This window comes from Nicotiana tabacum, chromosome 16 (genome assembly GCF_000715075.1).
Source record: "Nicotiana tabacum cultivar K326 chromosome 16, ASM71507v2, whole genome shotgun sequence".
Classification (NCBI taxonomy): domain Eukaryota; kingdom Viridiplantae; phylum Streptophyta; class Magnoliopsida; order Solanales; family Solanaceae; genus Nicotiana; species Nicotiana tabacum.
In genome coordinates this window covers 168,107,248-168,113,654 of record NC_134095.1, presented here as the reverse complement: position 1 = coordinate 168,113,654, position 6,407 = coordinate 168,107,248, and positions in this window count along the sequence as shown.

Genomic DNA, 6,407 nt, shown 5'->3' with positions numbered 1-6,407 from the left:
GTGGTTCACTCTTTAGATTTTCTTCCTAAAAAAAAAGGGAATCAAAAAATATCTTTCTCTTCTAGAGTTTTTCCTTAATAGAGTATTTGTTTCAAAGAAAAGAAAAAAAATCCGTTAAGCTTGAGTTTAAAATATGTTATATAACATTAAGTTTAGAAAATTCAAAAAAAAAAAGATTTGCTTCATTTATTTCTCTTTTCTCAGCAGAGTAGTCATTAAGGTAAAAAGAAAAGAAAAAGTAAAAGAAATAGAGAACGTCAGTTTGTTTCCTTTATTCTCGATCTTCCAGAACTACACAAAGATATGATTCATGTGAGGTCATGATACGTAGGCAACCTACATAGGGTTCGATCGAATCACTTTTTTTACGGTTAAAATAAAGGAAAAAGGGAAACGGAAAAAGAGAGAAAAAAAAGGTGAAGTCATGGGATGTGAGAAATGAGAAGGAAGAAAAAGAGCGATAATCAGAAAGAAAAAGGGGAAGGAAAATGAGCGAGCTAAGAAGTACCAGAAAAACAAAGAAAAGAGAGGTTGAAATGAACAAAATAGGATGATGCCACCCTGACCTTTGTACCCTCGAACTCATTTTAGAACCGATAACTGTGGCTAGGTGCATTGCACATGAAGTGAGATTATCTTATGTTAAATGCCCTAACACTAACGTGATGGTTTCCTTTTGTTATATTCATAGCAGAAGGGTGGTTGGTTTGTGGTTTTTAAAGTGGTAACTCTTCTCCACAACACAAAGTCAAAAGGCAATGGCAGACAACAACAGAACTGAGTTGGTTGATACCGATGCCCGAAAGCAGTTGGTTGAACAGGATAAGGGGTTGGTTGAAGAGGTGAGGATGTTAAGACAACACATGATGGACATGTATTAGGCCTGGATGACTGGGAGGGCACCACCCCCGCCACCAACTAGCTTCCTAAATGCTACCCTTACCCAAACACCGGTCATAGTGCCAGATGATCCCCAATACTCTCCAGATTCACCCGCTTACCATGGCTTTCCCAACCACCCTAGTAGATCCGTCACTCATCTTCCAATTACCTTTCCTAAAAATTGCCCTCCTGTCTTTTCCACCATCCCCAACAATGAGCACCCACTCAAAGCTCACGATGCCCGATATTACCCCTCAGAGGTTGCCTACAAAGTTCCCAACTCATACAAACAGAGCCCTCGGGATAAGTTGCATGTTGAAAATGAAAGGTTCACAGGAAGAGAAAGGAAAGAGGGGATACCCAAGAGGCTGAAAGGCATAGAACGATCCTCGAAGAACAAACAAGGAAGGGAAGATCAGGGCAGCATGTCCTACAAAGAACTGTTTGTGTCCCCTGACGTTCGCCTGCCCGCGGGATTTAAAGTGCCAAAGTTTAACTTGTATGATGGGTGTGAAGATCCAGTAGCCCATTTGAGGGATTATTGCAGTAAAATAAGAAGTGTTGGCGAGAAAGATGATTTGTTGATGGCGTACTTCAGTGAGAGCCTGACTGGGGCAACTTTGGAATGGCATAATCGTCAAGATGTTGGTAATTGGCCTACATTGGGTGACATGGCTCAAGATTTTGTTCGATACTTTCAATACAGATCGGGCGTTACCCTAGAACGCTCCTCCCTATCCAGAATGGAAAAGAAGCAGGAGGAAAGCTTTAGAGAATTTGGACTCACATGGAGGGAGCAGGTTGCTCAAGTCAATACCCCGATTGGTGAAGAAGAAATGGTTGAGCTTTTCCTACAAGCCCAGGGGCCCACCTACTTCAGTCATTTGATCCCGGCCTTGGGAAAGCCTTTCAAAGATGTGTTAAAAATGGGGGAGCTAGTAGAAGAGGGAATCAAGTCAGGCAAAATCATGAGTTGTTCGAAAGACATTCAAAACATCCCAGTAAGCTTGGGTGGAAGAAAGAGAAATAGAAAAGATGATCCGATGGGCTTTCCCGATCAACACTTCCAGCTTCGACATCGTCCCTGGGGATATCCTGACGCACCAGAAGATCCTCCCCAATGCCACTTCTCTCCATGGAACTCCCAAAATCGTACATCGCTCTCTCAGTACCCAGCTCCACGAAATGCCTATCCACCCACACGAGCCTACCGAAAACCCCCTGGATTAGGTTTCCGGCCCAATCAAGCATTTAAGAATGAGAAGTTGCTTAAAAAAGAAAAGGCTTTCACCCCATTGGGAGTGTCATACGCCAGTTTGTTCCAAAAGTTGAAGCATTGGACATGTTGAAGCCGATCCAGATAAAAATGCCAAACCCTCTGTCAAAGAAGTTGGATCTTTCTCAAAGGTGCGCATATTGCTCAGATGCCCCGGGGCATGACATAGAGAAGTATTGGAATATTAAGAAAGCAATTCAAAATCTTATTGATGCAGGTGACATTGTCGTGCAAAATCCAGATGTAGCAGACACTAGCCAAAGTCCATCACCCGTGCATAATGAGACACATATGGTGGGTATGATTTGTCTTGAAAAGGAATATAAGAATTCTTCTAAGGTCCTCGGAGGTCCACGTGCTATGAAACTTTCAACGCTATCAGAGGTTGATCCTAAGAACGAGTAGGCAAAAGGAACCCAAAAGCAATTTGTTAAGAACAATGTGATGAAGACTTGTGAAGGTCCTAGTATTGTTGATGCAAAAGTCAGTGGCTAAGATATTGAGTTTGGTGATTGGAAAGATGCTCCATCTCTTGGCTAACCAGGTAGGAGTCTTGGTGGTTTATTTTGTTGTCATTTCTGTTGTCCGGGTTACTTCAAAGTTGTAATCCGGATATTGTCGTGTGATTCAAACCCTTCTATCCTTTTATTTTGTCTAGTTCCTTTAGTTGTAGGTTCTCATTAAGTGTTATCTAGGTTTGTTTTTGGGTTGTACCCCAGTATATTTTGCTTGTTTTGTTGTTCAAACCCTTTCACCGTCTGTCTAATACAATTATTTGTTTTTTACTATTTCTAATCATTTTTGTTTAGTTCTCTTCTCCTTTTATAGTTCTTTTCAGCTGGTCCTAGTGATATGACATGCACACATAATTCTCAGCCTAATCTTTAAAAGTCAGTTTAGTCAGGAAACAATGAAACAATTTTGAAGATGATAGTGACATTTGAGGGAAATAAGTAAAGGCATTGTGAGATCACTTCAAGCTCAAATTGTGTGAAACTGGGGCATATAGAACATAAAGAAACCCTATTGAAACGCAACATGCCGCATCAGGGTGTAGATAACGACAAGTTTGACCCAAATTTGTAGGGGATCATTCGTGGTAATGCAAGTGAGAGTGTTGTCCAATGGTGCTTTGTATGTAACAAATGTAGAAAGCGAATATGTGGATATGGTTATCAAGTCTGGCGCAATCAAAAGATGTTACGAATGCTTTCCTTGGTTTGTTTAATTGTGTTGTTTGTACTTGGCATATTTTGGAGATTGGAATGATGAAGGTATTTTGTTCTGCTATCTAAACACTTTATCCTTCGTTACCCCTTTGAGCCTTATTTATTTTTCTTTCATACCCCTTTTTCGGAATCGGTAGTAAAGATCAGAAATGCAAGCGTGAAAGATAAATAAAGGAAAAAGAAGAAGGAAAGGAAAAAAAAGGAAGAAAAATAAAGAAAAAAAGAAAAAAAAACAAAATAACAAAAAGAGAAAAAAAAAGAAGAGAAAAGGAAGAAAAAGGAAAGAGAATCACAACAACAAAGTAATTTCTATGACATGAACTACGTTCGACCTGATTCCTTTTAAGGATACGTAGGCAGCCTCATGGTTCGGTCCCATCAAAATAAAAATCCAAAAGTCCCCAAACAAAGAAACTGGGGCAGAAGTTGTGTTTGCTGTAAGAAATCTGATTCCAAAAGTTGTAATTTTAAACCCATGTCGAACTATTTTGAGCCTTTGATACCCTTTATTTCTAACCCCATCCAAAATCCCACATTACAGTCCAAAGAAATACCTTCCGATCAGTCTTCGAGAGATGCCAAGTCAAGCAAATAGAGGTGATTCATATCAGGGTAACACTCTGGTCCAAGTAGGAAAAGTAATGAAAATGAGAGAGTCTTATCGGTGAAAACCCTTATAGGCACCGTAAGGCGATGAGAGTTGAGAGAAATAAAAATGAGAGAGTCTTATTGGTGAAAACCTTCACGGGCACCTTGAGGCAACGAAAGTTGAGAGAAAGAATCAAATGAGAGAGATTTGATGGTGAAAATCCTTTGGGCACTACAAGTCGAATAAGGATTGTAAATCAGATTGGATAATCAGAGCATTGAAGCCCAGTTTCACGGCTTAGAGGGTACAACAATAGTTGAACATCAGATTTGTTTGATAGAATAGGCCACAGGTGCATGTCATGGTCGTTAGAGTTGGTATCCAATCTGATAGGTTTCCCCTTTGTAGTTTTCTTGTTAGGAATCATCTCTTTCCTTTGTCCTTTACTCTGTTTCTTTTGTCGTGTTTACTTCCTTTTTTTGAGTCTGTTTGGTCAAAAAAAGTGAGAAGTGACTTCAAAATTTTCCACCATCTTTCCAAGTGCACAAAATGAGATCTGGCTAGCACAACAAAGTGTCATAAGTCAGGAAAGAACAACAAGCGCACTGAACTGGTAACAATCAACTTGCTTTGGGATCCTTGTGAAATACAAAGCTTTGGTACATATCAATCCCTAGACGATGCAACAAATAGAGGGTGTTAGGTGAACGGATCAAATGTATCTTCTGTGGTAAGATTGACAAAAGTGGTTAACCAGTGGCAAGCGAGGTCTTCCAAGCAGAAATCAAAGTTATCATGGCAAACGAGGGAGCAGTAGACCTCAAGGCCAGGGCCAGTGGTTTAAGTCAAGGAAGAACAGAATATACACTGAGTTGGTAACAATCAACATGCGTTGGGATCCATGTGAAATACAAGAGATTGACAAAAGTGGTTAACTAGTGGCAAGCGAGGTCTTCCAAGCAGAAATCAAAGTTATCATAGCAAGCGAGGGAGCAGTAGACCTCAAGGCCAGGGCCAGTGGTTTAAGTCAAGGAAGAACAACATATACACTGAGTTGGTAACAATCAACATACGTTGGGATCCATGTGAAATACAAGGGACAAAAAAAGGTGGTAAACCAGTGACAAAAAAGATCTTCCATGCAAAAATCAAAGCTATCATGGCAAGCAATGGAGCAATAGACCTCAAGACCAAGGCCAGTGATTTAAATCAGGAAAGAACAATGTGTGCATTGAAGTTGGTAATAATCAATATACCGTGGGGATCATATGAAACACAAAGGTTTGGTAGATGCCGGTTCATGAGCAATACAACAGATAGAAGGTATTGGGTCTGAACGGATCAGAGGTATTTTCTGTGATAAGGGTGACAGAGAAAGTGGTCAGTCAATAAACAGGCAAGGTCTTTCAAGTTGAAACCAAAGTTATCATGGGAAGTGAAAGAGCAATCGCCTTCAAAGTCAATGCCACAAAGCAACCATCATATTTATAAACTCACAAGTTTTTTTTTTTGTTTGAAACAGGGACAAAAATTATGTCCAAATCAAAGCTTGGAAGTTTGAATTTTTTTTCAAATGTCATGCCCAAATTTTGTCAGCACAAGGGCGGTTTGAGAAGGGGAAAGGAAAATTTGTTCGATCTATAGGAACCCTCCATGAGGAAAAGCATGGTTCAGAGGCAAGGAATTTTGTTCGTTCTGCAGAGATCCTCTAGAAAGAAAGCATGGCTCAGGTAAGTTCATTCTCGGATCTTCAGGACCCTCCTGGATAATGGGATTTAGTTTTAAGTGTTGAGGACCCTCCTGGATAATGGGATTTAGTTCTAAGAACTTCATAGAAAATAAGATTTAGCGTAAGTTTTACCTTTAGGAAATAGGATTTAGCTTTGAAGTTGTCACTCTTAAGGTGAGATTTAATTTGAAATTCTCAGGACCCTCCTGGAAAATGGGACCTAGTTTAAAATTTAAAACAATCATGAGTAGCAGGATCTAGTATAAATGTACCCCCAAAAGAATATAAGTTGGCTTTAAAGCTTTTATTGCTAGGATAGGATTTAATTTGAAGTTTTCAGGACCCTCCTGGAAAATGAGACCTAGGTTAAACCCTAAAACAATCATAAGTAGTAAATATAGGACAAATATGCACCAAAAGGAATATAAGTTGATTTCAAAGTTCGCATAAGAGTTGTCAGGACCCTCCTGGATAATGGAACATAGTTTAAAACTGGCTTAGATAACAAGATTTAGCAGAAATCATACCTTTAAAAGATATAGCTTAGATTTAAAATTGTTGTTTAGTTAAGAGTTGTCAGGACCCCCCCGGATAATGGGACCTAGCTTTCAAATTCTTAGTAATATTTGGTAATATGCTTCAGTTTAACATTCACGGATGCGCCAAGCTACCAAACTGGGGCAGAAAATTTTCTTTTGTTTT